The 27,067-nt window shown below is 50.7% G+C and overlaps 1 pseudogene; it reads right to left on the bottom strand.

Annotated features, from left to right (window-relative positions):
• LOC141478895 (olfactory receptor 14J1-like) lies at nucleotides 1-25,947 on the bottom strand (annotated as a pseudogene).
• Nucleotides 25,948-27,067: the final 1,120 nt, after the last annotated feature.

A 27,067-nucleotide genomic window follows, 5' to 3' on the forward strand; every position in this document is an offset into this window, starting at 1 on the left:
TCAATATCTGCACTCAGGACTCTCCAGAGCGTGGGCTGCAGAGGAGAGGCTGAGCGTGTCCTCATCATAATTTTGAGTGTGGTTTTGATTTTCCCCCATCACATCTGGTGAGTGTTCTTTTGAGGGGTAGAAATCCTCGTTTATATCACTGAAGATGTCAAGAGTCTAGAAACAGGACAAGCAAAAGGGCTCAGCTCTCTGTGGCTCAGAGCAGAGCCAGGAGAGCTGCAGCGTCCATCGGTCTTTTCCCATCTGCCCTGCGCTTTCACTTGTGCTGCCTTGAAGATGACTTCACACACAAATCGCTCACTGAAATAACACAAATATCTGAACTCCTATAGGAGCAGAAAAACACTCTTCTGAAGGTGAAGATCACTCTTCTGATCTGTGAACTCTTCTCGGTGCCAGCCCAGAGATGGAGCTGTGATGGAGGGAGCAGGACACAATCCCTCTCTGAGAGAAGCAAAGGGCTCCGAGAGGAGAGTGCCGCCCCCCAGGGAAAGGCTCAGCCCCGCCGAGGATCCTAGGGGAGAGCTGTGCCTTTCTTTCTGGGGGCAGCTCGCAAGGCCAGCAGGACAGGCAAAGCAGACAGTCAGGGGTCCCGAGGGTGGGAGGTTCTAAAGAGAGAGTCAGCTCATTGCCCAGCAGACACTGCCCAGAAGACATCTCCAGGGAAGGGCCAAGAGAGAGCTGCCTGAAGGCACCCTCCCCCAGTGCGTGTTGGCAGTTTCCCCCCAGCCCTTGCCCATCTCTCTGCTGCCCGGGGCTGTCCCTGCCAGGAGCTGTTTCTCTCTCCCCAGGTCTCCTCCTGCCACTGCTCCCAGAGCCCATCCCACCCGCTGGGGCTCAGCTCTGCCCTGCAGAACCTCCCAGCAGCCGGGCACTGCCCAGGGCCACCTCTGGCTGTGCAGGCTCCATGGGGACATCAGGGCCACATGAGGAGGCTGAAAAGCGATGCTGATGCTGTCTGTAAGCCAGGGTGTGTGGCTTCCTGATACTCTCTGGTACTCTTGACCCCTAAGAGGAACAGATTTGGAGTTTAGGTGCATCCTTCTGAAGGCAGAGATGAATTTCTATGCCCTATTGCCCACCCAGACAACCCAGAGTAGGAGTTTCCTTCCCTTTCAGGTAGATCCTGCCTTACTGTATTCCTAGAAAGCTCTCCTGGGAATGTTCTGTAGTAGTGTGGAGCTGTGAGCAGCCCTGACCCACACAGCACTCTCTGGACAGAAAAAGCCTGCCCTGCCGGGGCTCACGCCTTCCACCCACAGCTTCTCCCCACAGCTCCATGGGGAGCTCCCCGGGCAGGCTGAGAGCTGACCCTGGCAGGTGGCAGAGTCCCTGCCCCGGCACACAGAGCCCTGGGGTGCAGGGACCCTGCTCGGAAGGACAGCCCTGGGCACCCCTGGTTCCACACTCAGCTTCACAGCTTTTCAAATGCCCCCCCTTACAGATCCCATAAGCTGTGGCTGGGCCAGCTTTAGCAGATCCCTCCAGGAACTACTCCTGCATTGCCCTGCACCCGGAGACTTACCCTCTCAAGGGCTGCAAAGATTTCTCCTCCAGTGAGCTCTCCGTCATCCTCCCAGTCCTGAGCACCTTCAAGCTCTCTCTCTGCCCATGCTCGTCTCCCTGAGATACGCTGGGAGCCCCCTCATCCCTGCTGCGCTTGGCAGAGGAGCTGCTCCTGGGCAGAGCTGTCTCTCTGCAGCACTGCCCCTTGCCAGGAGCTCCCTCCACCCCAGGAGCCCGGCCCAGCTCAGCAGCACAGGACCAGCCCAAGGCATTTTATCGACCCCTCTGGTGGGTTTGATGATGAGTCCCTGAACCTCAGATGCTGAGAGGAAACTGAAGAAACCTCTCCAGAAGTCCAAGTCAGATTCAAGCTCCAAAGTTCCTTGTAGTGCTAATGGGTCCCACTGAGGGACACTACTGAGAAATTGTCCCCAGGGTCCGGTTAGAGCAGAAACCTGGAGGCAGTGATGTCAGGTCTTGAACAGCAAGGTGAAGATGGCTCTGATGTGTTTCATTGATGCAAAGGGCCAGGCCCCGATCCCATCACCCAAAGGTCCAAGGCCTGACCCCCAGCCCCCGGGAAGGGAGATCCTGTCCCTCACTCACTCCTCAGGGCTCTTCCTGGGACAGTGTTATGGAGATGTGCAATGCCAAGGGCAGGACCGTGGTCTGACACCTCCCAGGCTCCTGAGTGTGGACAAGGAGGCAGCGAGGCGCCAGTGCTGGAAGGATCAGTTGTCTCCTCATAGGCACCAGCAGCAGAGACAAGAGCCATAACCAAAGACATGAAGAGGTTGGCTCTGTGAGGGGGCTTCAACCTTTGCCACATCCCTCTGTCTTCTCCACCTCGGACTGTTCTATGGTGTTGCGTCACCTCTGCCTCTTTCCCTGCAGGCTGCAGTCATCCACCCGGCTGCCCCACCTTGCTGTCACCTTCCTTTGCTGGTATCTCTCGCCCTCCCTGACCCTTCCTTGAAGCACAAAGCCTTGGGCTGATCCAGACTCCTTCTGGGTGACGTGTTGCACCACAGCACTGCCCTTGGAGTGACACGTTTTTTCTCCTGAAGTCTAGTCTGCACCTTCCCAGATGCACATTGTGGCATTATTTCTTTCTCATGCCCTTTTCCACTATGAAGAGAAGCTCCACCAGCTCCAAGACCACCCTTCAAGCACACTCAGGCCACTCCTATACTGTCCGTGGTCCCCACACCACTGAGCCTAGGGCCTCTCTATAGTGGACATGTGCTTGAGGCCTCCAAACCCCATCTCGGGAGACCCCTGGGCTCTCTCCATGGTGTTTGCAGATGGAAACATAGTGGTCATGGGCCAAGAAAGATGGAGTGAGACTTTTTACCGAGGCCTGTAGTGGCAGGACAAGGGGCAAAGGCTTTAAACTGAGAGAGGGTAGATTTAGATGAGACATAAGGAAGAAATGGTTTCCGATGAGGGTGAAAAGACACTGGAACAGGTTGCCCAGAGAAGTTGTGGATGCCCCATCCCTGGAAGTGTCCGAGGTCAGGAACTTGGAGACACCCAAACTAGTGAAAGACGTCCCTGCCCACGGCAGCGGGCTTGGACTAGATGATCTTTTAGGTCCCTTCCAACCCAAGCCATTCTATGATTCTTTGATTGTAATAGCCCCAACTCCTTCTGCACAGGGCTGCAAATACCAACATACACCATGGAGGCATTTTAATCTGACCTAGTCCCCAGCACTCCCATAAAGAAGAAAGAATTGCTATCTCTAGGACATGAATTGCCATGTTTTCAGAGGAACAATTCAAAACCCAAAAAGTAAAAAATGAATTCCAAGAAAGTTCCAACATACCTGTGTGAATGATTCACCAAGTGGGTCAATGGGAGAGCCTGCCAGGATGACCTTGCCAACTGAGGATGGGGGTTTCTGCCTCAGAGGTCTGAGACTGGTGCTGTGAAGCCAGACAGCACCTTTGGGGACTGTGCAAGACTTCACAGAATCACAGAATCACAGAATATTTTTGGTTGGACAGGACATTTGAGATCATCGAGTCCAACGAACAAACAATAAAAAAAAATAAAAAAAAAATCCCAGAACACCAAAACCAAACCAAATGCCCACAACAGAACACCACCCCACCCACAAACAGACACAAACCAAACTTCCTGTAGTGAGGGGAACCAAACTTCCTGTAGTGAGGGGCCCAGAACTGAACACAGTACTCGAGGTGAGGCCTCACCAGTGCCCAGTACAGAGGCACCGTCACTTCCCTACTCCTGCTGGCCACGCTATTCCTGATACAGGCCAGGATGCCGTTGGCTTTCTTGGCCACCTGAGCACACCGCTGGCTCATGTTAAGCCAGCTGTCCACCAATACCCCCAGGTCCTTTTCTGCTGGGCAGCTTTCCAGCCACTCTTCCCCAAGCCTGTAGCATTGCCTGGGGTTGTTGTGACCGAAATGCAGGACCCGGCACTTGGCCTTATTAAACCTCATCCCATTGGCCTTGGCCTATTGATCCAACCTGTCCAGGTCCCTCTGTAGAGCCTGCCGACCCTCAAGCAGATCAACACTCCCACCTAGTGAACCTAGTGTTCACCACTAGTGAACATCAAACCAGAGCAACCAGAGTGTAGAAAAGGCCTGCAGGCCATGCATTTTTGAGGGCCTAAATCTGGATTGGACAACAGAGATCCCAGAAGGTCTGCAAGTTGGGTACTGGAGGAAGAAGGTAGCCCAGACCTCCTAGAGAAACCGTGGGGTCTTGGGGGTGCGACATCAAGATAATGCCATAGGTCTTGGTCGGGAAGCAAAGGCCCTTTATGGAAGACAGAGTCAGGACTTGTCCTGGTTTGGGGTGGATTGGACCCAACTTTCTGTTCAGTGAGTGAGGCTCTTGCGTATACTCGTTTCTGTGGCACCCAGGGCCAGCTGACCTGGTTGTTTACCCCATGGAGGGGCTGCACCTGTGGGGAGGTGTGGACAGGTCAGGTGACCCAAACTGACCAATTGGGTGTTCCATTCCATCTGCCCCATGCTCAGCGTAAAAACTGAGGGATCCGAGCTGTTGGGTTGGCTCCTCTTGAAGGGCTTCAATGGCTCTCTTTGTCTTTGATGGCTCATGAAGACCCTGTCAGTGCCTTTACCTTTGATCCCCATCAGTGTGTTCTGGAATCCCGTTCCCATTCCACTGAGACCAGTCTGGAACTTTCCCAGTGCCTGCTGGTGGTGACATCTCCCTGGGAGCTTGGTAAGGTTTTGTACATATATTCATATATATTGTATCTATTTCATTATTTCCTTGTATCTTATTATTAATATTTCATTAAAGTGTTTTTGGTTTTCTTTCTAACCTTGTAACTCTCTCTATTTTTCTTCTTCCTCTGCTTGGAGCGAGAGATGGGCGAGAGCATCTCTGGTCTTGTCATTGGCCAGCTCAGTGCCAGCCATGACAGGACTGCATGGAGCCCTGCCTGGGGGTGGAGGGTGAGTCAGCTGAGAGCTGGGGCGTCGGGATGAGAGGGCAGAAAAACATGGGCAACACTGTCTTGGGTGGATGTCTGCTATGGAGCTCCTGATCAGGAAGAGGAAGTGGATGAGGTCTTCTTCAGATGACTGGAGCGACATAGCCTCATGTTTGTAGGCCGTGGTCCTCATGGAAGACTTACACTACCCCCGTATCTACTGAAGGTACAACAGAGCAAGGTGCAGAGCACCCAGGAGGTTTTGGAGCTCACCGGCGTCATCTACCTCACTTGGGGACAGGAAAGATGTTGTCAAGCAGAAGGGGGTCTAGTGAATGGCCCCCAAGAGAGGCCGTGACTGGAGCACTTTCCCTGTGAGGAGAGGCTGAGGGATCTGGGCTTGTCCGACCTGGAGAAGGGAAGGCTGAGGAAGACCTCGCTGCAGTCAGCCAGTACTTACCAGGAGGTCATGGAGAATACAGAGCCAGTCTCTCCCCATGATGCATGTGAAGAGGATGAAAGACAATGGGTGCTGGGTGAAACAGGGGGTGTTCACCCTGGAGACAAGGAACAGATTTCTCACCAGTCCCAGGGCTATTCCTGAGCAGGGTGGGCATGAGCCCTGCCTGCCCTCCTGCCTGCAGGGGTGGTCAGGTTGCTGTAAGAGAGGAGCCCCCAGCATCAGAACCCAGGTGGGCCTCTTCCACCTGCCTCACCCTCTCCCTTCCCCAGGATGGGATTTCTGTTGCCTGGGTTCTCTGATGTGCTGGATGACCTCACAAGCTCCTGGCCAGAATGTCTCCTGAGGGCAACTCAGGCTGTTGCAGTGGAAGTGACCTCCCAATCATCACTATTCCAGCCATCTCCCCTTGGCCTGGCTCTCCCTTTTCCCTCTGCCCCCATCTTGTCTACGCTGGGAAGAGCGGTTTTGGGATGAACATCTCATCCCCATATCGCTGGGGCCAACTCCTGGCGAATCGGGCTCCTGTTACAGAGGGGGCCTCACAATCAACATCACAATTGGTGTTGCCTTTGCCCATCTCTCCCCATCCAGTCCCTCGACTCCTTGTCTCTGCTGAGCCCCACATTCAACAGCCAAACCCAGCCCTTGACTGGCCTTTCCCTCTGCCCTGCCCCATGGGTTGACAGAGCTAGGGTGGGACATGTTGCGCTCAGGCTGTGCCAGGCTCATGCATAACTACTGTGCCAAAGTCAGTGCTGAGATCAGACTCGATGGTGTGGAGCAGAGCCCATCAAGAAATAACACTGTTAAACAGCAGACTTGCAGTGGTGGCCACCATGTTGATTTTGCAAGGGAGGGCTCTGCACATTTACTAAAAGGATCTACTACTGACATGATGCATTTGGTGTTTCAGGCTGTCACTGGCAGAGGTCCCACAAAGTCAATCTGCACTTGTTCCCATAATTCATATAATTTCCTTCCAACTATACGGCAGTGCTCGAACACACGCTATGAATGGTCTAAGTACAAGATGATGCAGCATCTGTCAAAGTGCACACAAGCGACAGACCAGGTTATTTATTGATCATGCTCCTCACGTGAAATCAGCAACCCCCAATATGCTGGTGCTAGACTGGTGTCCAGTGTAATCTGCACTGGTCATGGCACAAGAGAGAGAGTTCCTACAGCACAATCTGCATCCTTCTTTATGTTAGGCCACCACTCCCTGTCCCTCACTCTGCTCAGAGTGTTTGCCTGAGCTCATGGAGGATCTTGATCAGATCTCCTGGAGTATTCTGAGGCACGATCCAAGGCTTATTGCCTTCTGCATCTACAGCATAATAGTGATGACTTTCCTTTTCTCTGTGGATTGACCTGATGGGTCTTTTCACGTTACTCCCTTTAATTTCCCTCGTTGGGAAGTGACATTTTGCCACATTGGGTCAAGACAATGGGCTCTGTCACAGCCACTTGAAGAGGTTTGCTCTTGAGTTACTCACTCCGAGTTCACCATAGATGACCCAAGAGTGTTCATGGATGCTCATGTGTCTGCTAAATGAGGCCAAGTTTCTTGGCTTCCCAATGCGCACTTGAGCTGTGGGTTATCCCCAAGGATCTGCTGGCAAGGGTACCGGGATCCACGGTGCCGACGCACAGCAACCTGGGCCTTTCCAGGAGAACCTCTTGACCTTGGCCAAGACTTACTCTCGAGTTCCCAGACTGCAGTGATTGCATTGCGTTGATTGTGACTTATGCTAATGCCTCTGTGCTGCTCTGCCAGAAACTGAGCTGCTGTTCCAGCTTTCTCAAGCTCATTTTCTAAAACCTTTAGTTGTGTTTTTAAATCTTGAACCTGTCCAACTTCTAACTCCAGCTGTTTAATTTGTAACCAGAGTCTACGTCTGTGGACCCTGAGATCTTCCTCTCTTTTGATTAAGACATTTCTCTTAGTTTGGGAAGTTCCTCCTCCTGCAGTTTCTGGATGGCTTTCTGCACGTTCTTTACCTTCTCATCTGTTTCTCTCAGGAGATCCCATGAATCATATCAGGCACACCCCAGGGTTCCAATGGCTCAAGGTTCCTTTTCTACTACCTTTTAAGTTTCCCAGTTTGGAAGGACTGATGTAGCCTTCACAGACTGGAGAAGGGGGGATTCAAAACACTTTAAAACAGTGGAACCTCCAAGAACATTTCCCTTCTTTAATCACCACTTACGGAGTTTTGTAACATCCTTTTCCTCTGTACCATATTTTTTAGCTCAAGCTGCATGGTCTGTTTGATTCTGTGCACTTCCCGTACTGCCTTTGTGCAATGGAACATGAACAAGAATTTTGCTGCTCCAGCCAGCTGAGTAATAAAGAGTTTTAAATGGGTTTTCTGTGAGCACCAATTCCAGATTTACTGTCTTTTAGAGTTCGGTTGGTTCTGAGCTTCCAGACAGCCAGACCAAAAGATGCATTTTGGGTCATTTCGGTCACCGTTTTCACCCACAAACTATTGGCTTTTACTGCAGGGCTTGTCTCTCAGTTTAGAGGCCACGGAATGAAGTTGGGATCAGGCTGTTCCTTAGGATGGCTTCCCAGACAAAATGCTGCTTGACTCCAGGCAAGGGTGCGTCGGGGACTATTCCTGCTTCCCATCATCACACAGATGTTTAGCCATTTCCAGGAAACTGGGGCCTCAGCTCAGGTAACAGTTACTTGGGAAGACAAGTGACATAACCACAAATCCTTCCCTCCCTCATCCTTTTCCTCAATGCTTCATTGCTGAGCATGACATCATGTGGTATGGAATATCATAGAATCATAGAATTACAGAATAGTTGGGTTTGGAAGGGACCTTAAAGGTCATCTAGTCCAACCCCCCTGCAATGAGGAGGGACGTCTTCAACTAGATCTGGTTGCTCAGAGCCCTCTCCAACCTCACGGTTGTTTCCAGGGATGGGGCATCCACCACCTCTCTGGGCAGCCTGGGCCAGTGTCTCACCACACTCACTGTAAAAAATTTCTTCCTTATATCTAGTCTCAATCTTCCTTCTCTTACTTTAAAGCCATTACCCCTTGTCCTATCGCAACATGCCCTCTAAACATTTTGTCCCCCTCTTTCCTGTAGGCCCTCTTTTAAGTACTGAAAGGCCTCTCTGTAAGGCCTTCCCAGAGCCTTCTCTTCTCCAGGCTGAGTAACCCCAACTCTCTCAGCCTGTCCTCACAGCAGAGGTGCTCCAGCCCTCTGATCGTCTTCATGGCCTCCTCTGGCCCTGCAGCAACAGGTCCACATCCATGTGCTGAGGACTCCAGAGCTGGAGGCAGCACTCCAGGTGGGGTCTCACGAGACCAGAGCAGGGGGGCAGAATCACACCCCTCGCCCTGCTGGCAACACTGCTTTTGATGCAGCCCATGGTATGGGCCTTCTGGGCTACAAGCACACGTTGCCAGCCCACATCCAGTTTCTCATCCACCAATACCCCCAAGTCCTTCTCAGCAGGGCTGCTCTCAATCCCTTCATCCCCCAGCCTGTATTGGTACCAGGGGTTATCCTCAGCCAGGTGCAGAACCCTGCACTCGGCCTTGTTGCACCTCATGACGTTCGCACAGGCCCAATTCTCAAGCTTTCCCAGGTCCCTCTGGATGGCATCCCATCCCTCAGGCATCAACCACACCACTCAGCTTGGTGTCATCTGTAAACTTGCTGAGAGTGCCCTCGATCCCACTGTCTATATCATCGATGGATATAATGAACAGTATTGGTCCCAGTACAGCCCCCTGAAGGATACCAATTGTCACTGATTTCCATCTGGACACTGAGCTGTTGACCACTGCCCTCTGGATGTGACCATCCAACCAATTCCTCATCCACCGAACAGTCCACCCCTCAAACCCACCTCTCTCCAATTTAGAGAGAAGGCTGTTGTGGGGGACCGTGTCAAAGCCTTACTCAAGGAGAGACACAATTGTCTCTCCAGGTGGAGAGACAATTCCTGGAGAAATCCTTACTCCTCAGGCTTGTCATCCCAGATCCCTTGCCCAGTCAGACCAGCGCTGCTCTTTTCACACCTCTCAGCCCCAACCAGTTCGTTCTGATTCCATTCCTGGTCCAGCTGTGTCTGCTTCTGGTGCAAGTTCCCCTTCCTCATCCGTTCTATTTCACTGTGCCTGCCTCCCTGGCTGCCAGCTCTAAGCTCCTTCCCCAGCTTGTTCAGACCACCTGACTTTCCACCTCAGCGCCTTTACAATTTTCCAGTCCCTCCTTGGCCCCCCTTTTCTTTCCCAAACTCTCCATCCTGTGTTGTCACACCAAAGAGGCAGTTTGTAGGTATGGAGATGTTAAAATTGCCCAGGAGTGTCCCGGTTACAATAGAGGCTTGGGGTGCACAGACCCTCCAGGGGAGGTTTTTCTGGCTGCTCTCTACAGATCATGTGCTGGATGAGGTGGATTAACTAAATACTTTAAAATCTTATCTCCCTCATCTTTTATGTCCTTGCAGGGCCATTACTTTCCTCTCTGGCCCAGCCATTTGCTGAAGAATCCTGGGACACAGTCTGTGTCCAAACTCAAAGGCTGACGCTGTAGATCCACTTCTGGCTCCATGTGCGACCACTGCTCTTCTCATCATTTTTTTGCCCTTCTCCGCAGTACCATGGTCTTAACTTACTTTGTTATTCCCGCAGTGCCTCTGGCCCTCAGTCCTCCAGCACCCCTCCCTAGTTCCTGAGCCCAGGCCATCTAAAAGAAGGCAGGATTTTAATTTCTCCCAAAAAGAGAACTTAACAAAAACCAGAATAGCAGCAGGATAAACATAAACAGGTAGCTGGTGCTGCCCCAGCCTGTCTCCTCCCTTCAACTCCTCATCCTGCCTTTCTTAACTGATCTTCTTGCATGCTTTATGCTTTTCACTTGGCCAAAGGATTTCCCACCAGGCTCATATAGGATCCCCGAGATGTTGCCCTGTCTCTATGAACGGCTCCAGTAGAGCTTACAGTTCCCCGCACGTATCTTTGACCACCCCTGACACCTTCGATGTCACCAGCGTTGTGTCTGAACAGCCCAATCCTGCCCTCCATCTCCATGGATGAACGTGGGAGCTGAGACAAGGAGCTCACACGCGGGAGCCTGGTTTTGTGCACACCTCAACCCCTGCGGCGAGAGGAATCCCACCTCCTGTGGGTTCGTGGCAGGCATGGAAAGGGAGCTGAGGTTTGTTCCGATGCTCGGAGTAGAAACACAGGATGAGATGCTCCATTGACTCAGCGGGATCCCTTCCCTCAGCAGGGGTAACGGGGATCCCTGCCTGTCACTGTCTGGGTGTCCTGTCTAATGATAAGCCCAAGAAAGGTGACATTTACATGTAATTCTGAGAGGAGAATAGATACTTCTGGAAAGAAGTGTCTCTCCCCAGCTGAGGGAGGGAACATCAGGGATGACTTCAGCCTGTTTCACAGCAGGTTCCCCTGGAGCCCCAGGGACACCTGGAGGGAGCCCAGAGGGGTAGAGGACGTGCTGCCTTGGGATGGTCCCTCTGCTGCTGAGCTGGGCCGGGCTCCTGGGATGGAGGGAGCTGATGGTCATGGGCAGCGCCGCAGAGAGACAGCTCTGCCCAGGAACAGGGCTGGGGACACTGCCTGCAGGCAGCGAGGGGAGACCTGTGCGGCTGAGAGAGCTTAAAGGCAGTTGGGAGTGGGAGGATGCTGAGAGCTCACTGGGGCAGAAATCTTCACAGCCCTCTACGTGGTAAGTCTCTGGGTGCAGGGCAACGCAGCTGCAGTTCCTGGAGGGATCTCCTACAGCTGGTACATATGACAGCTGATGGGATCCTGTCGTGGTTTGGCCTCAGACGGCAACAAAGGACCACGTGGCAGCCACTCGCTCAGATCGCCCCCCCCCCCCCCCCCGCCAGCGCAGTCCATCGAGCTATGAATAATTCACCCTTATGTTGCCAGTCCAGATCCACCTCGGCCACTTCAATCTTAGCAGCCTGATCCACTTGCTGGTTGTTCTGATGTTCCTCAGTGGCCCGGCTCTTGGGTACATGGGCATCTACATGACGTACTTTCACAACCAGATTCTCTACCTGGGCAGCAATATCTTGCCACAATTCAGCAGCCCAGATAGGTTTGCCTCTGCGCTGCCAATTGTTCTGCTTCCACTGCCGTAACCACCGCCACAAGGCATTTGCCACCATCCATGAATCAGTATAGAGATAAAGTACTGGCCATTTTTCCCGCTCGGCAATGTCCAAAGCCAGCTGAATTGCTTTCACCTCTGCAAACTGGCTTGATTCACCTTGTCCTTCAGTGGCTTCTGCAACTCGTCTTGTAGGACTCCACACAGCAGCCTTCCACTTTCTATGCTTTCCCACAATCCGGCAGGACCCATCAGTGAACAGGGCATATCTCTTCTCATTTTCTGATAGTTCATTATACGGTGGAGCCTCTTCTGCACGCATCACCTCCTCCTCCGGTGACATTCCAAAATCCTTGCCTTCTGGCCAGTCCATAATCACCTCTAGAATTCCTGGGCGACTGGGGTTTCCCATTCGAGTTCGCTGTGTGATCAATGCAATCCACTTACTCCATGTAGCATCCGTTGCATGATGTGTAGCAGGGACCCTTTCTTTGAACATCCAACCCAGCACCGGCAGCCGAGGTGCCAAGAGGAGCTGTGCTTCCGGACCAACCACTTCCGAAGCAGCTCGAACCCCTTCATATGCTGCCAGTATCTCCTTTTCTGTTGGAGTATAGTGGGTTTCAGATCCTCTGTAGGCCCGACTCCAAAACCCTAGGGGTCAACTGCGTGTCTCCCCTGGCGCTTTCTGCCAGAGGCTCCAAGTAGGGCTGTTCTCCCCAGCTGCGGTGTAGAGCACGTTTTTAACATCTTGTCCTGCCTGGACTGGCCCCAGAGCTACTGCATGGACTATTTCCTGTTTAATTTGTTCAAAAGCTTGTCGCTGCTCAGGACCCCATTTAAAATCATTTTTCTTCCGGGTTACTTGATACAGAGGGTCACAATCAGACTGTAATCTGGGATATGCATCCTCCAAAAAACCACAATGCCCAGGAAAGCTTGTGCTTCCTTTTTACTAGTTGGTGGAGACATAGCTGCGATTTTATTGATCACGTCCATTGGGATCTGACGGCATCCATCTTGCCATTTTACTCCTAAAAACTGGATCTCCTGTGCAGGTCCCTTGACCTTACTTCATCTTATGGCAAAACCAGCTTTCAGAAGGATTTGAATTATTTTATTCCCCTTCTCAAAAACTTCTTCTGCTGTGTTGCCCTATACGATGATGTCGTCAATGTATTGCAGATGTTCCGGAGCTTCACCCTGTTCCAGTGCAGTCTGGATCAGTCCATGGCAAATGGTGGGGCTATGTTTCCACCCCTGGGGCAGCCGGTTCCAGGTGTACTGGACACCTCTCCAAATGGAAGCGAACTGTGATCTGCACTCTGCTGCCAGAGGGATTGAGAAAAATGCATTAGCGATATCAATTGTGGCATACCACTTGGCTGCCTTGGACTCCAGTTCGTATTGAAGTTCTAACATGACCGGAACGGCAGCACTCAGCGGTGGAGTGACTTCATTAAGGCCACGATAGTCCACAGTTAGCCTCCACTCTCCATTAGATTTCTGCACTGGCCATATGGGACTGTTAAAGGGCGAGCGAGTCTTGCTGATCACTCCTTGAATCTCTAGTTGACGAATCGGCTTATGGATGGGGATCAGAGAATCTCGGTTAGTTCGATACTGCCGCCGATGAACTGTTGTGGTAGCGATTGGCACCTGTTGTTCTTCGACCCTCAACAACCTCACAACAGAAGGGTCCTCTGAGAGACCAGGCAAGGTAGACAACTGTTTAACTTCTTCCGCCTCCAAGGCAGCTATGCCAAAAGCCCACCGGTACCCTTTTGGGTCCTTAAAATACCCTCTCCTGTGATAATCTATACCAAGGATGCATGGAGCGTCTGGACCAGTCACAATGGGATGCTTTTGCTCATTCCCAGTTAGGCTCACTTCAGCCTCCAGTACAGTCAATTCTTGGGATCCACCTGTCACTCCAGAAATACAAATGGGTTCTGTCCCTCTATAGCTTGATGGTATTAGGGTACACTGTGCACCTGTGTCCACTAAAGCTCTATACTCCTGTGGCTCTGATGTGCCAGGCCGTCGAATCCACACTGTCCAATAAACCTGGCTGTCCCTTTCCCCCACCTGGCTGGAGGCAGGGCCCCTCTAATACTGGTCATAGTATCCGTTACTCGCCTCTTGCAGAAATGCTCTGGAAGTTCCTTCAAGGGGATCAGAAGTAGGCTCAGGCCTTCTATTCTGTCTGGGGAACTGCACATTGGAAACCGGGGCAGCACTTTTCCTGGGGAGATCCGCTTTTGTGGTTGTTCTTCCTTGCAATTCCTGTACCCGTGCCCGTAGGATTGAAGTAGGTTGTCCATCACACTTCCTCATGTCCTCTCCGTGGTCACGCAAGCAGAACCACAGGGTGCTTCGTGGGGTGTACTCCCTGTATTCTCTATCTTGAGTGGAAAAACATCTGTTCCTTACAGCTGAGATACTGGCTTGTACAGGTGGGGAGGACATATTCTCTTCAAGTTGCTGGACCTTCCGGGACAGTTTCTCCACAGCTGAGACGAGGGGAGAAGAGAGATTTTCTTCATATTGCCCAAGTCGGCCAGCCACCTCATCCACTGTTGGTCCCTCTTCGCCTTTCCATTCCATCACTGCTAATGAGTTGGCATATGATGATGGTGCGCTCCGTACAAACTTCCGCCACATGGACCTTGTGCATTGGATCTCATCAGGATCTGTGGGAAACTGGGCATTGTCCAGGTCATAATAAATCATCTCCCACACGGCTAATTCTCTCAGGTACTGAATACCTCTTTCCATGGTGGTCCACTTGCTTGGATGACATACAACATCTTCGCTGAAGGGATACCTTTCCCTCATGCCTGACAGGAGTCGCCTCCAGAGGCTGAGAGCTTGTGTCCTTTTCCCAATTGCGTTGTCAATGCCCCCTTCTCTAGACAGAGATCCCAGCTGCCTGGCTTCCCTACCCTCCAATTCCAAGCTACCGGCTCCATTGTCCCAGCACCGGAGCAGCCACGTGACAATGTGCTCACCTGGAAGTTGACTGAAATCTTTTCGCATGTCCTGCAGCTCACTCAGGGATAGGGATCGAGTGATTATCTCTGGTTCTGCCTCTTCCTCTTGTTCTCATGACAACCCTGGATCATCGTCATCCTTCGCTGAGCGAACTGATTTCTTGGTGTATTTCTTCTTCTGGATAGGGGCAACTGATATGGGCACAGGTTGGTTTTCTGGTTCAGTTGCAGTGCCTGCCACTGAGGTTAGAGTAGCCACAGTGCCTGCCGCAGGGGCTGGAGTAGCCACAGTGCCTGCCGCAGGGGCTGGAGTAGCCGCAGTGCCTGCCGCAGGGGCTGGAGCAGCCACCGTGCCTGCCGCAGGGGTGGCAGCAGCCACACTGCCTGTCGGCCTGGTTTCCATCTCTTCCTCCTGAGGATGCTGCGCAACATTGAGCAATGCTTGGTAGATACTGGCCAGGGCCCAGCATAATGCGGTGAGTTGTGCCTCTCTGGAGTAGCCACAGAATTTTCCTTTCAAATATTCTATCACTTTGTCCTGGGTTGAGAGACACAGGACTAACTTTCCTTCTAATGCTGGGGAAAATTACACTTTTAGAAGACTCTAGTGTCTGAATTTGTGAAAATATTTACTTTATAGCCAGCCAGGCTCTGTGGGATTCAAGGTTAGTGTTTTTTGAGCCTTGCCAGGTGCAGGGACAAGGAGGAGCAAGGCCTGGGCATTTGACCCAGGCTGGCCAACAGGAGTATTTCATACCATGAACGTCACATCCAATATAAATTAGAAAAGTTTGCTGCGTAGCGGGCTCTCTCTCTCGCTCTCTCTCCCTGATGGCGGCGGTCCAGACAACTCCTTGCCCCGGTGCCGGAGCCCTGAGGCCTTCCCTTCCTCCTGAAGCCATTGCGCTCGCAGTGTCCAATACTTGCTATCCACTGCTGGGAGTGCACAGCTTCCTACTGATATAGATGGCTGAGTATAATTTCTGTATATCTTATATCAGTATCGGGATTAATACTGGTTCTTTAGTATTATTGTTAATTATTTAGTCTTAGTCTATTAAATCTATTTATACTTCAACCCTTGTGTTTCTTTGTGTTCCCCGATTCCCTTTTCCGGGTGGGGAGGGGTCATCGGGTGATGGAATAATTCTCTAACGACAATAGATTGTTATGGGTTCTCTCAAACCATAACACACTTTATCAGGGTTCTGTAATTGTTCGGTGGTGAAATCCCAGACCATTGGAGGTGAAAAGCTCTCTAGATACCTGCCCATGTTCTCCTACATGCCATGCCATCCATGACTCTCCAGCCTTGGGGCAGATCTCGGGGTGGTAGTCTTAAATAGTTGCTTAACCCTAAACAAAAACTGAAAAACATTCAGGAGACCTAGCAATAGGACCAAGCTGGTCTGCGTGTCCCAAGAGTATTCAAAATTCTCAAAAACTGGCATATCCAGCACAAAAGAGAAAAGGGAGGTGAAAGAGCTGGGAAAAGTATCCCCCCCTGCTTCCCCTATAGACTCAGTGTGTTTATTAATAAATTCCCTGAGATATGGGCAGGAAAGCAGTGCCAAATAAACAACCCAACATAACCATCTGAACAGTGATGCTATCAAATCATAAGTTGATATCGCACAGGACAGCAAAATTATAATCCTGAGCCCTCTCCCAGAAGTGATAAACATCATCACGGGGAGTACATAGAGCATGTAAGAGTTTACATAACACAGCCATGAAAACAAACGAAGCAACATTGTCCCCAGTAAATAATACAATAAATACCGATAACAAATTCCTTTTAGCATGCTCTGGTCAGATCTGTCTTTATCTCAACCCTCCGACTGCCCCACGTTGGGCGCCAAAAAGTGTGGAGGAATGGCTGAGTGAAAAAGGGCATAACTTGATTACAATGAGCAACCCAGTCTTTGATAGGGATGAGAGCCCGGAGGAGGCTGTGAACTGTCCTTGAGAAACAGAAGTATGAAGAAGTAGCTACATGATAAGTAAGTGATAAGCGGTACTGCCTCTGGGAGATAGAGAAACATCTGCTGCGCGTGGACAAGAGGTCTGCACTGATAGTGTGAGCGCTCTAGGCGCGTGAACAGAGACTGTAAGCCAATCGTATAATTGTTGCTAGCACGTGCTCTGCTTGTCTGTCTTTATATACTCTGTGAGAACTTGAATAAAGTGAGAACGACCATACTCATATTGAGACTCATCGTTACTCCGGGTCCGTCTCCCACTCCGACATCTGGTAGCAGAGGATGCACAGAGATCCATAGCTCAGCGGGACTGAGTTCTCCGAGTCTGCGGTAAGCAGCTAGAGGAGGGGAGTGGGAAACCACGGCTGGGAGAAGACGGGAGCAGACAACGGTGCGAGGTGGCCTCTCGCCTCCCAGGCGCAGTGATGCAAGTAGAAGCTGCGGCCACGCTACTCGCTGGAATCCTCTCTAAGAGAGGGAGTGAAATACCGGCGAAACTGTTGATAAGTTCCATGCTACTCGCTGGAATCCTCTCTAAGAGAGAGAATGAAGTACCGGCGAAACTGTTGATAAAGTTAATTAAATTAGGACAGCGATGGGGTCATTTTTCTGACACACCTATGCTGTTTTCTGTTTCGGAATGGCAAGATTTTGGAGGGACGATGTGGCAAAAAACAATCGAGGGGGATGAAAAAGAGGAGAAAGAGATAAAAGCCGACCGTGGGTTGTGGCATACTGTGCTAGAGACTTTAAAAGCGATCAAAGCGGAGCGGGAAGTAGCCTGTGCAGCTGCTCAAATGTTAGGTCCAGGAGCGGCTGCCTTAAAACCTGAAAGTAAGCCTGGACCTATTGCGCGGTTCTTTGGGCTGCCCGCGGTAAAGGGAATGACCGGGACTGTGTGTAAAACTGTTGCTGAAATTCGAGCTAATGAGGACTCTGACCCTCCTGAGAAAAGTAAAGACTTGCCGCTGAACCCCTTGCAAAACTCGGGAAAAGCGGAAGTGAGTGATGCGAAACCAAACCAGAAAAGTAATGCAAATGAGGAAGCGCCTCCTCAGAAAACTCCAGCAGAGGAGGGGCCTGAAACGTCTACTGATCTCATCTATTTGGGAGGAGCAGCGTGTCGGCCTCCACCCACAGCACCGCCTCCAGCAACTCCGCCTCTCTTGTATCCACCGTTACCCTCCTCCAGTGATTCGTCTGGTCCGCCAACTCCACCTGCCGACAAGAGTCGTAAACTGTCCACAGACAAAATGTTACAGACAGTTTTAAGGCACCTCGACGAGTTAGATTTACATGTGGCGAAGAACAATGATAACATGCCTCCATGGCTAGTGAATCCCTCAACACCTCCGAGAACTGCATGCTGGAATGGCATTATTAGAGACGCTATATTAGAAGGACAGTGGGGAGCAGCCGCTAGTTTGGGTGGAACTCCACCTCTCGCGTGTCCCGTCGTAAATGTAAACAATACTGGCAAATGGGAACCACATGATTGGAAAATTTTACAACAAGCTCGCACCACCATCTCAACTTATGGATTAAAATCTGAGGCTACCCAACAAATTGTCAGCTGGATTTTTTCTGCTGATCTGATGTGTCCATATGATTGTCGTAACCTAATGAGACTGTTGCTTACTCCAACACAATATTTGTTGTGGGAATCCTCCTGGCAACAACGAGCTATGAATGAAGCATCTCAAAGACAAGGGGAGGGAGACCCCCTCCGTGGAGTCACGGCAGAGATGTTCACAGGGCATGGAAAATTTAGTGACTTGGAAGTACAATTGACGTTTCCAGCAAACCTATTACAGCGATCGGCGCAACTTGCCCTAGAGGCGTTTCTCGGCCTCCCAGGATCTACTATTCCGTCATTTGGTACCATGATGCAAGGAACTACAGAAAATATAGTAACTTTGTTGACCGACTGTGGGAAGCAATCATGAATCACCCTGATTTAGATGACAGCGGTAAACAACAGATGTTCAAAGTATTGGCTTTTGATAATGCCAATAAGACCACCAAGAAAATTCTAGCCAGTCTACCAAAAGGAGCAGGCGTTGAAGAAATGTTATTGAGTCTAGAAAGGACTGAAGCTCAAAAACAAAGCACCACGGTCTATCATAGACTCCAAGATTCGACCGCAAAAAACCGAGCTCGCAACTCAATTGCGCACACTGACTGACGTCCAAACCCTGCTTGGAGACATTCAATGGGTGCGGAACTGTGTTGGTATTTCCAATACTGACATTGCACCCTTAACAGAATTATTGAGAAGCAATCATCCAGCCGACGGCGTTACTCTGACGGCGACGCAGCAAGCAGCACTACAACAAATTGCACAAAAACTGCAATCGACGTGGTCATCTCGACGCATTTTAATGTTGCCAGTGTCTTTGATAATATGTAATGGGAAAGATTCACCATATGCAGTCATTTGTCAATGGCAAAACAAAAAGGGGGAACTTGCTACTCTCTTTTCCTTCTTTGGTGATGCCACTGACAAATGCGAAGGGAAGGTAACAAAAGAGAATGTGTTCAATGTCTTAGAATGGGTATTCTTAAGTGTACAACCAAAACCGAGCATTCAAACGTGAACTGAAGCAGTAGGTGAATTGATACGAAAAGGAAGATCACGAATCATAGAAATCAGTGGTAAAGAACCAGAGGATATTAGCATACCTGTTAACGCTGTAGATTTGGAATGGTGGCTGCGTAATGACACTGCCATGCAAGAAGCCTTGTTAGGCTACAGTGGGAGAGTGCATTCACAACAGCCACAAGGGAAATTATGGCAAGTTCTGAAAAGAAATCAGTGGCTAGAAAGACCCAAGGTACAGAAAGACCCATTGTAAGATGGTATCACTGTGTATACAGATGCAGGCAAACACTTGCGGCGTGCAGCCTGTGTTTGGCAGGAAAAGGGTCAATGGTGTCAGCATATCATAGAGGGACAACCTCGAGATTCCCTTCAAACATTGGAACTAACCGCAGTAGTTTGGGCCTTGAACAATTGGCTAAGCACTCCCTTGAATGTAGTAACAGACTCATTATATGTGGCTGGAATAGTGCCACGCCTGGAAGCCGCTCTACTTAGAGAGACAGCTAATCCTAGGCTGGGGATTTTATTTATTCGGTTGCGATCTGTACTTGACCAAAGAACAGCTGCCTGTTGTGTTATCCATATTCGTAGTCATCAGCTAGACCTTGGATTAGGCCAGGGCAATCAACTTGCTGACAGCCTGGTTAGCTCAGTGTGTCATATGCCCCTATGGATAAATTTCAACAAGCTAGGCAGAGTCATGAGAATTTTCACCAAAATGCAAAAGGGCTAAAAAGACAATTTAATTTAAAAGAAAATGAGGCTCGAGGCATTATCCAAGCCTGCCCGAAATGTGGGAGCCATGGCCCAGGAATAGGGTTAGGAGTGAACCCAAAAGGATTAAAAGTGTTAGAGTTGTGGCAGATGGATGTCACACATATCCCAGAGTTTGGTCGCTTGAAGTATGTACATGTGACCATTGATACATTTTCAAAAATGATCTGGGCAACCGCATTGCCTGGAGAAAAGGCACATCATGTATGTAAACGCTTGCTTGCTTTGCTGTATTAGGACTGTCTGAATGCATTAAAACTGATAATGGGCCTGCTTATGTTAGTAAAAGGTTAGAAAGTTCTTGCTAAGATGGGGAGTTGATCACACGACAGGGATCCCTCATTTGCCTATGGGACAAGGATTAGTGGAACGCACTCATCAAGTATTGAAGGACTCTCTAGGTAAACAAAAGGGAGTAGAGACAGATGCTCAGCAAAGGCTACATCGTGTGCTCTTTATGTTGAACTTTCTCTGTCTCATGGGTGATCGAGAGGAACCGCCAGTGATGATTCACCATCAAAACCTTAAGTTCAATAGTACAACAATACTCCCGCAACTCAAAGTGATGTATAAAGATCCAGTCTCTGGAATCTGGATGGGACCTGTTCCTGTTATATTTAATGGTCGAGGTTATATGTGTGTCTCCACAGATTGCGGTCCAGTGTGGGTGCCTAGTCGAGCTGTAAAACCTGCTCTGACTCGGCATGATCCACCTGACAACCAAGATGTTCAAGATCCTGACCCTGGGGATATTGATTCCGGCGGTAATGACCCTCCACAAGATTGAACCTAGGGAAAACATGTGGGTCACCTGGGCGAATAAGACAGGACAACAAGCCATTTGTCTATCGCTTGCTTCTGCTACAGAGCCTTTTCGGACATGTTTGATAGGAGTGCCTGGTTTTAAGGTAGAAGACTTTAGCAAGTATAGTAAGCAGAACTGTATTAATTCTCAGAGTGTTAGTAACTGTAGTGCCACGCTCCTTAATAGCCTGAATGTTACGCTGCCTTGGGACCCTCAAGAATTAGAACTGTTAGGATCAATGAGAATTGGAAATGTCTCCCAGAACTGGACTCAAACCTGCATATTTTTTGGAGGACCTGCCTTTACTGGCGTAAATTACTATCGATCATTTAATTGGACGGGGTGGACAAACGTCACTCCGAAAGCAAACTACTATGACTATAGATATAAAGGTGCATTTTGTGGCACAAATGACACATCAAAACAAGGACTGGGAGCCCTTGGGGTTGAAACGAAAGGGGAACAGCAAATTTGGAACAATGGCACCCCAAAAGCCTTGCCGCCAGACGTGTTTTTGATATGTGGTGACAGGGCATGGCAGGGAATTCCGAAAAATGCGATAGGTGGTCCATGTTATCTTGGCAAATTAACGTTGTTAGCCCCAAATCAAAACTGGTGGAAAAATGTGACCAAGGGAGAAAACACCACACGTACAAAACGGGCGGTCACGGGTCTCCCACCAAATTGCAATGATGAAGTTACCTTGCTCAATCCCACTGAGAGAGTGTTTTTATCCATGTTTGTACCTGGGGCAGCGGCAGGCAGAGCTTTGAAGGAGATAGGATGGTTAGCTTGTTGGGCTGAAGAACAAGCTAATGTCACCACTGAGGTAATAGAAACTCTGTTAGGAGATCAAAATAGCTTACGCCACGCAATTTTGCAGAATAGAGCGGCAATTGACTTTTTGCTATTAGCTCAAGGTCATGGTTGTGAGGATTTTGAAGGCATGTGCTGTATGAATTTGTCCGATCACAGCGAATCAATTCATAAACAGTTGCAGTGGTTAAAAGAGCATGCAAACAAAATTCGTCAAAACCATGGGTTTTTAGATGGGTGGCTGACTAACTTGTTTGGGAATATGCCACAATGGTTAGTAGGCTTGCTTGTTGAAGGCTTGCACATTATAATAACCCTTATGATTATAGGTCTATGCTTATGTTTAGTGCTTAGTTGTATTAAGAGAGCTATGTTAAAAGTAGTAAACCAAGCCTGGATTGCTCAAAAACAAAAAGGGGGAATTGTGGAGGAATGGCTGAGTGAAAAAGGGCATAACTTGATTACAATGAGCAACCCAGTCTTTGATAGGGATGAGAGCCCGGAGGAGGCTGTGAACTGTCCTTGAGAAACAGAAGTATGAAGAAGTAGCTACATGATAAGTAAGTGATAAGCGGTACTGCCTCTGGGAGATAGAGAAACATCTGCTGCGCGTGGACAAGAGGTCTGCACTGATAGTGTGAGCGCTCTAGGCGCGTGAACAGAGACTGTAAGCCAATCGTATAATTGTTGCTAGCACGTGCTCTGCTTGTCTGTCTTTATATACTCTGTGAGAACTTGAATAAAGTGAGAACGACCATACTCATATTGAGACTGATCGTTACTCCGGGTCCGTCTCCCACTCCGACAAAGAAGGACTGTCGTGGTTTGGCCTCAGACGGCAACAAAGGACCACGTGGCAGCCGCTCGCTCAGATTGGGCCCCCCCCCCGCCAGCGCGGCCGGGAGGGGAGAATCGGAAGAAAAAGGCAAGAACTCGTGGGTTGAGACAAAGGCAATTTAACAGAACAGCAAGGGGAGCAAGAAACAACAACAATAATAACACCGACAGAGGAATATACAACCACGAGTATGATACCACCGCTTGCCGACTGCACCCGGGACGCCCCCTGACCGTGCCGCTCCCCTGGGGGATGACTTCCTTCCCCCGCCCCCCCCCGACTTCCTGCCCCTCCTCTTCCCCAGCTAGCTCCTGTTACCCCCTGGGCATGGCTCACATGGGATGGAATACCTGTGTCCCTGCTAGGTCCTTGGGAGAATTAACCCTATCCCTGCCAGACCCAGGACAGTGAGCCTTTTGCAACACTCACAGCTCCCACCCAGCTCCAGTTACTTTGGGATACAATGGTTCCCCTTCTGTACCATGAAGAATCTCAGTGTAAGGACATCCCCCAAGGCTCACACGTGCACCCAGCACAGCGTGAGGCACTTGTCCCCTGGGAAACTTTCTCTCCTGCTGCTCAGTTGCTGCTGTGGGTGAAGACCATCACAGCCCATCTCCAAGCACACCCCAGGATCTCCTGGGACTGGGCAGCCAGGCCATGGTGACCAGCTCCAAGCAGAGACACACAAGGCAGGTCCTTGCATGGGATCCCAGCAGGACACATGGACACCCCCCAACTCCCAGCCCACAGGGACTGTGGCAACGCCTGTCGGCTGAAACTGTGCTGGGGAGCGTGGGGCAAGAGGAGGAGACCTCCTCACTGGGGCTGGACAATCCCCACTGCCCAGCATGACCCCACAGCCCTGCGGTGAAGGCACCACACAGATCAGGGTGTGTTCATGAGGTGGGGAAAGGTCCCCACCAGCACAGTCCCCATGGCCACCCTCTGTGCCCCCACCCCCAGCAGCCCCCCAGTTGGACACTCCCCTCCCCATTGCCCTGGGGCAGCTTCCCCAAGATGGCCAGGGAACATGGCACAGACCAGCTCCTCTCTCTGCCCCTCTCATGAATTGCTTCCTTCTCCAGGACACCTGGCTCTGCCCCACATGCCCACTGGAGCAGGTCCTCACCCAACATGGTCACACAGCTCCGCTGCCATTGGGGCTTTCCTCTCCTGGGACCTTCCCAGCCCAGTCCAGCCCCTCTCTGGCTCTCCCCCATCTCCCCTGCCCTCTCCCAGCCCAGCCCAGCAGAGCCCCCCAGTCTGGGCTGGCCCGACAGCACTGCTCCCCACAGGGTGCTGCAGAGCTCTGGGCACTCCCCCCACAACCCCAGCCCCTCTGAAGGGCACAGCAGCAGCCTCCCCGTCCCCCCAGGGCTGGAGCTGGCCCCAAGTGCCAGCAGAGGCCACTCTCTGCCTCTCCTGCATTCAGCTGCAGGGCATCCCCAGCCCAAACTGCCTTTGCCCCGCTCCACCTCCCCGCCTGCCCTGCTCCCCAGGACAGCAGGAGAGTCCTGGCCCTGGGGCTCCTCAGGCAGCTCCCGCATCTCTCCAGTCTCCCTTCCCTCTGCCTGATGCATCTTCACTGCCTCCCACGGCCCTGCACACTCCTGCTCTCTGGGTTCCTGCCTCTAGTGCTTTATTCTGGGGGGGAATTAGTCTCTGAGACTGTTTCACCTTCTGAATCTCCATCCACTGCCCACCCCAGAGTATGTGGAGTGTCCCCATCCTCTCCTGACCCCTCCAGATCCCTTTCCACATGGACTGACACCTGCCATCAGCCCCATCATACCTGGGACAGCCTGAGGAAGGGGACTGGGAGCTGATTTACTGATTCTAATGCTCCTGGACACCAAGAAGAGAGCCTTCATCTAAGTTCTCTGTATCCAACAGATTCCAGTGATGCTGTGAGATTATTCCCACAAATACAAGGAGAAAACAAGGTGGAAAGTCACTTGGAAAGTCCAATTCCTTTGGATTTTCCTTAGCTATAACTCTATCAAGGTTACCAGCCTTCAGACACTGCATTTCAAAGGTCTCCTTTTGTTTCAGAGATGCCGTTATGGTGGCAAGAGGGATCAGACACAACAGGACAGAGCCTCAGAGAAGTGCTATGAATCCAAGCTGTTACCTCTAAGTAGTATTATCAGTGAAAGAAAAGCAGAGGCTTTGTCTATAATAAATTTTGGAAGCTCTACAGTGAAGGAGAAGAAAATTACTGGTGATAGTGGAGGGCTACTAAAATGATCAGGGGGTTGGAGCACCTCTGCTATGAGGACAGGCTGAGGGAGCTGGGGTTGTTCAGCCTGGAGAAGAGGAGGCTCAGGGGAGACCTAATAGTGGCCTTCCAGTCCCTGAGGGGGGCTACAGGAAGGCTGGGGAGGGTCTGTTTACAAAGGCCTGCAGTGACAGGACGAGGAGCAATGGCTTTAAGTTGGAGAAGGGGACATATAGATTGGATATTAGGAAAAAGTTCTTTACCATGAGGGTGGTGGAACACTGGAACAGGTTGCTCAGGGAGGTGGTTGAGGCCCTTTCCCTTGAGATATTCAAGGTGAAGCTCGACGAGGCCCTTGGCAACCTGGTCTAGTTGGGGGTGTCCCTGCTGACTGTGGGGAGGTCGGACTAGATGACCTTTGGAGGTCCCTTCCGGCCTGGACCAATCTATGAATCTATGAATCTATTGGATCCATTTCCTCAGGGCGTCCCTGAGCTCCTGGCTCCTTATGCAGTAGATGTGGGGGTTCACTATTGGAGGCACCACCGAGTACAAAACAGCAATCACTAGATCAAGGGATGGGGAAGAGATGGAGGGGGGTTTCATGTAGGCAAACATGGCAGTGCTGATAAACAGGGAGACCACGGCCAGGTGAGGGAGGCACGTGGAAAAGGCTTTGTGCCGTCCCTGCTCAGAGGGGATCCTCAGCATGGCCCTGAAGATCTGCACGTAGGACAGCACAATGAAAACAAAACACAAAAAAGAAACAAAGGCACTAAGCGCAAGAAGTCCAACTTCCCTGAGATAGTCTGTGTCTGAGCAGGAGAGCTTGAGGATTTTGGGGATTTCACAGAAGAACTGGTCCAGGACATTGCCCTGGCAGAGGGGTATTGAAAATGTACTGGCCATGTGCAGGAGAGCATTGAAAAACCCACTGCCCCAGGCAGCTGCTGCCATGTGGACATGAGCTCTGCTGCCCAGCAGGGTCCCGTAGTGCAGGGGTTTATGGATGGAAATGTAGCGGTCGTAGGACATGACTGTCAGAAGACTAAACTCTGCTCCAAAGAAGAAGAAAAGCAGAAAGATCTGGGCAGCACATCCCCAGTAGGAGATGGCCCTGGTGTCCCAGAGGGAATTGGCCATGGCTTTGGGGAGAGTGGTGGAGATGGAGCCCAGGTCAAGAACAGAGAGGTTGAGGAGGAAGAGGTACATGGGGGTGTGGAGGCGGTGGTCACAGGTGATGGCGGTGATGATGAGGCCGTTGCCCAGGAGGGCAGCCAGGCAGATGCCCAGGAAGAGCCAGAAGTGCAAGAGCTGCAGCTCCCGTGTGTCTGCGAATGCCAGGAGGAGGAACACAGTGATGGAGCTGCTGTTGGACATTTGCTTCCCTCTGCACACAGGGGTCTGTTCAAAAAGGAAAAGACAGAGAGGAGTCAGGACAGACACCTCTGAGCAGAACCTCTTCCACTTGTCACACTGAGCTCCCCCAAATGACCTCTGTCCTTCCAGAGAGACATTGGTGCAGATCCTGGCGTGATCCTTGGTTGTTGCTGGCTGAGGGTGCAATGGGGAGCAGGGGACTCTGCTGGGGGCTCCGGAGGAGTCAGTCGTGCTGTGCAGCAACAGGCAGAGAGGAACCAGGAGTGGTCGCAGGTTACATCTACCCCTGATGGGAAAAAGCTTCTGACCGTTGTCACTCCCAGGTCCCCTGGATGCGGAACAGAGCTCAGAGGGAGGATGTGTGTGTGTGTGTGTGTGTGTGTGTGTGTGTGTGTATTTTTCTTCTGTTGCCCCTGTCCCACCTGAGGAGTCCTTTCTGAAGGCAGAAATCCCTGGCATTTTTGCTACACTACAAGTGGTGTTTTGAGAGTCCTGGGAGGCAACAGGACAGACCCTCAGTGCAGAAGGAGGAGAGCTGCTCTCTCCATCACTCCTGCTCTCAGCTGCTTTGTGCTGGAACCCCTTTGGTCTGGAGGATGATCGCATGGAGAGCAGAGGAGTCCAGTTCCAAAGTGCAGATCTGCAAACTCCCCTCCCCAGTGAGGATCTGTCAGCTTCTGGATGCCCAGAAGGTAGGATGTCCTTAATGGGGAGGTAACGTTACCCCCACCTCATGGACTGCATTGCCTGGAGACCCACAGGTTAGAAAAGGGCTTGGACACCATCAACATGGCAGGACCTGCAGGGTCAGTGTCTGAGCTCCTGCTGAAACCTTACTATGGTTCAAACGACCCATAAATTTTTAATGTCATTTAGACAATTATTCTAACATCATATGACACCTCCCACTAAAAAAAAAAAAAGAATTAGGGAAAAAAAAGGAAATATTTAAACTTGAAATATAAATAGATTTTCTAGAAAAAGATTAGATAATAAACATTAAAATAAAACTAAACATATGAAATAATACCAAAGGACCAGTATCCTTTCCGATACCAATATAAAATGTACAAGGTTTATACTCAGCCCCTGGCTGCTCACCCACATTCACACCCTGCAC

The sequence above is a fragment of the Numenius arquata genome, unplaced genomic scaffold (assembly GCF_964106895.1).
Source record: "Numenius arquata unplaced genomic scaffold, bNumArq3.hap1.1 HAP1_SCAFFOLD_483, whole genome shotgun sequence".
Taxonomy (NCBI): domain Eukaryota; kingdom Metazoa; phylum Chordata; class Aves; order Charadriiformes; family Scolopacidae; genus Numenius; species Numenius arquata.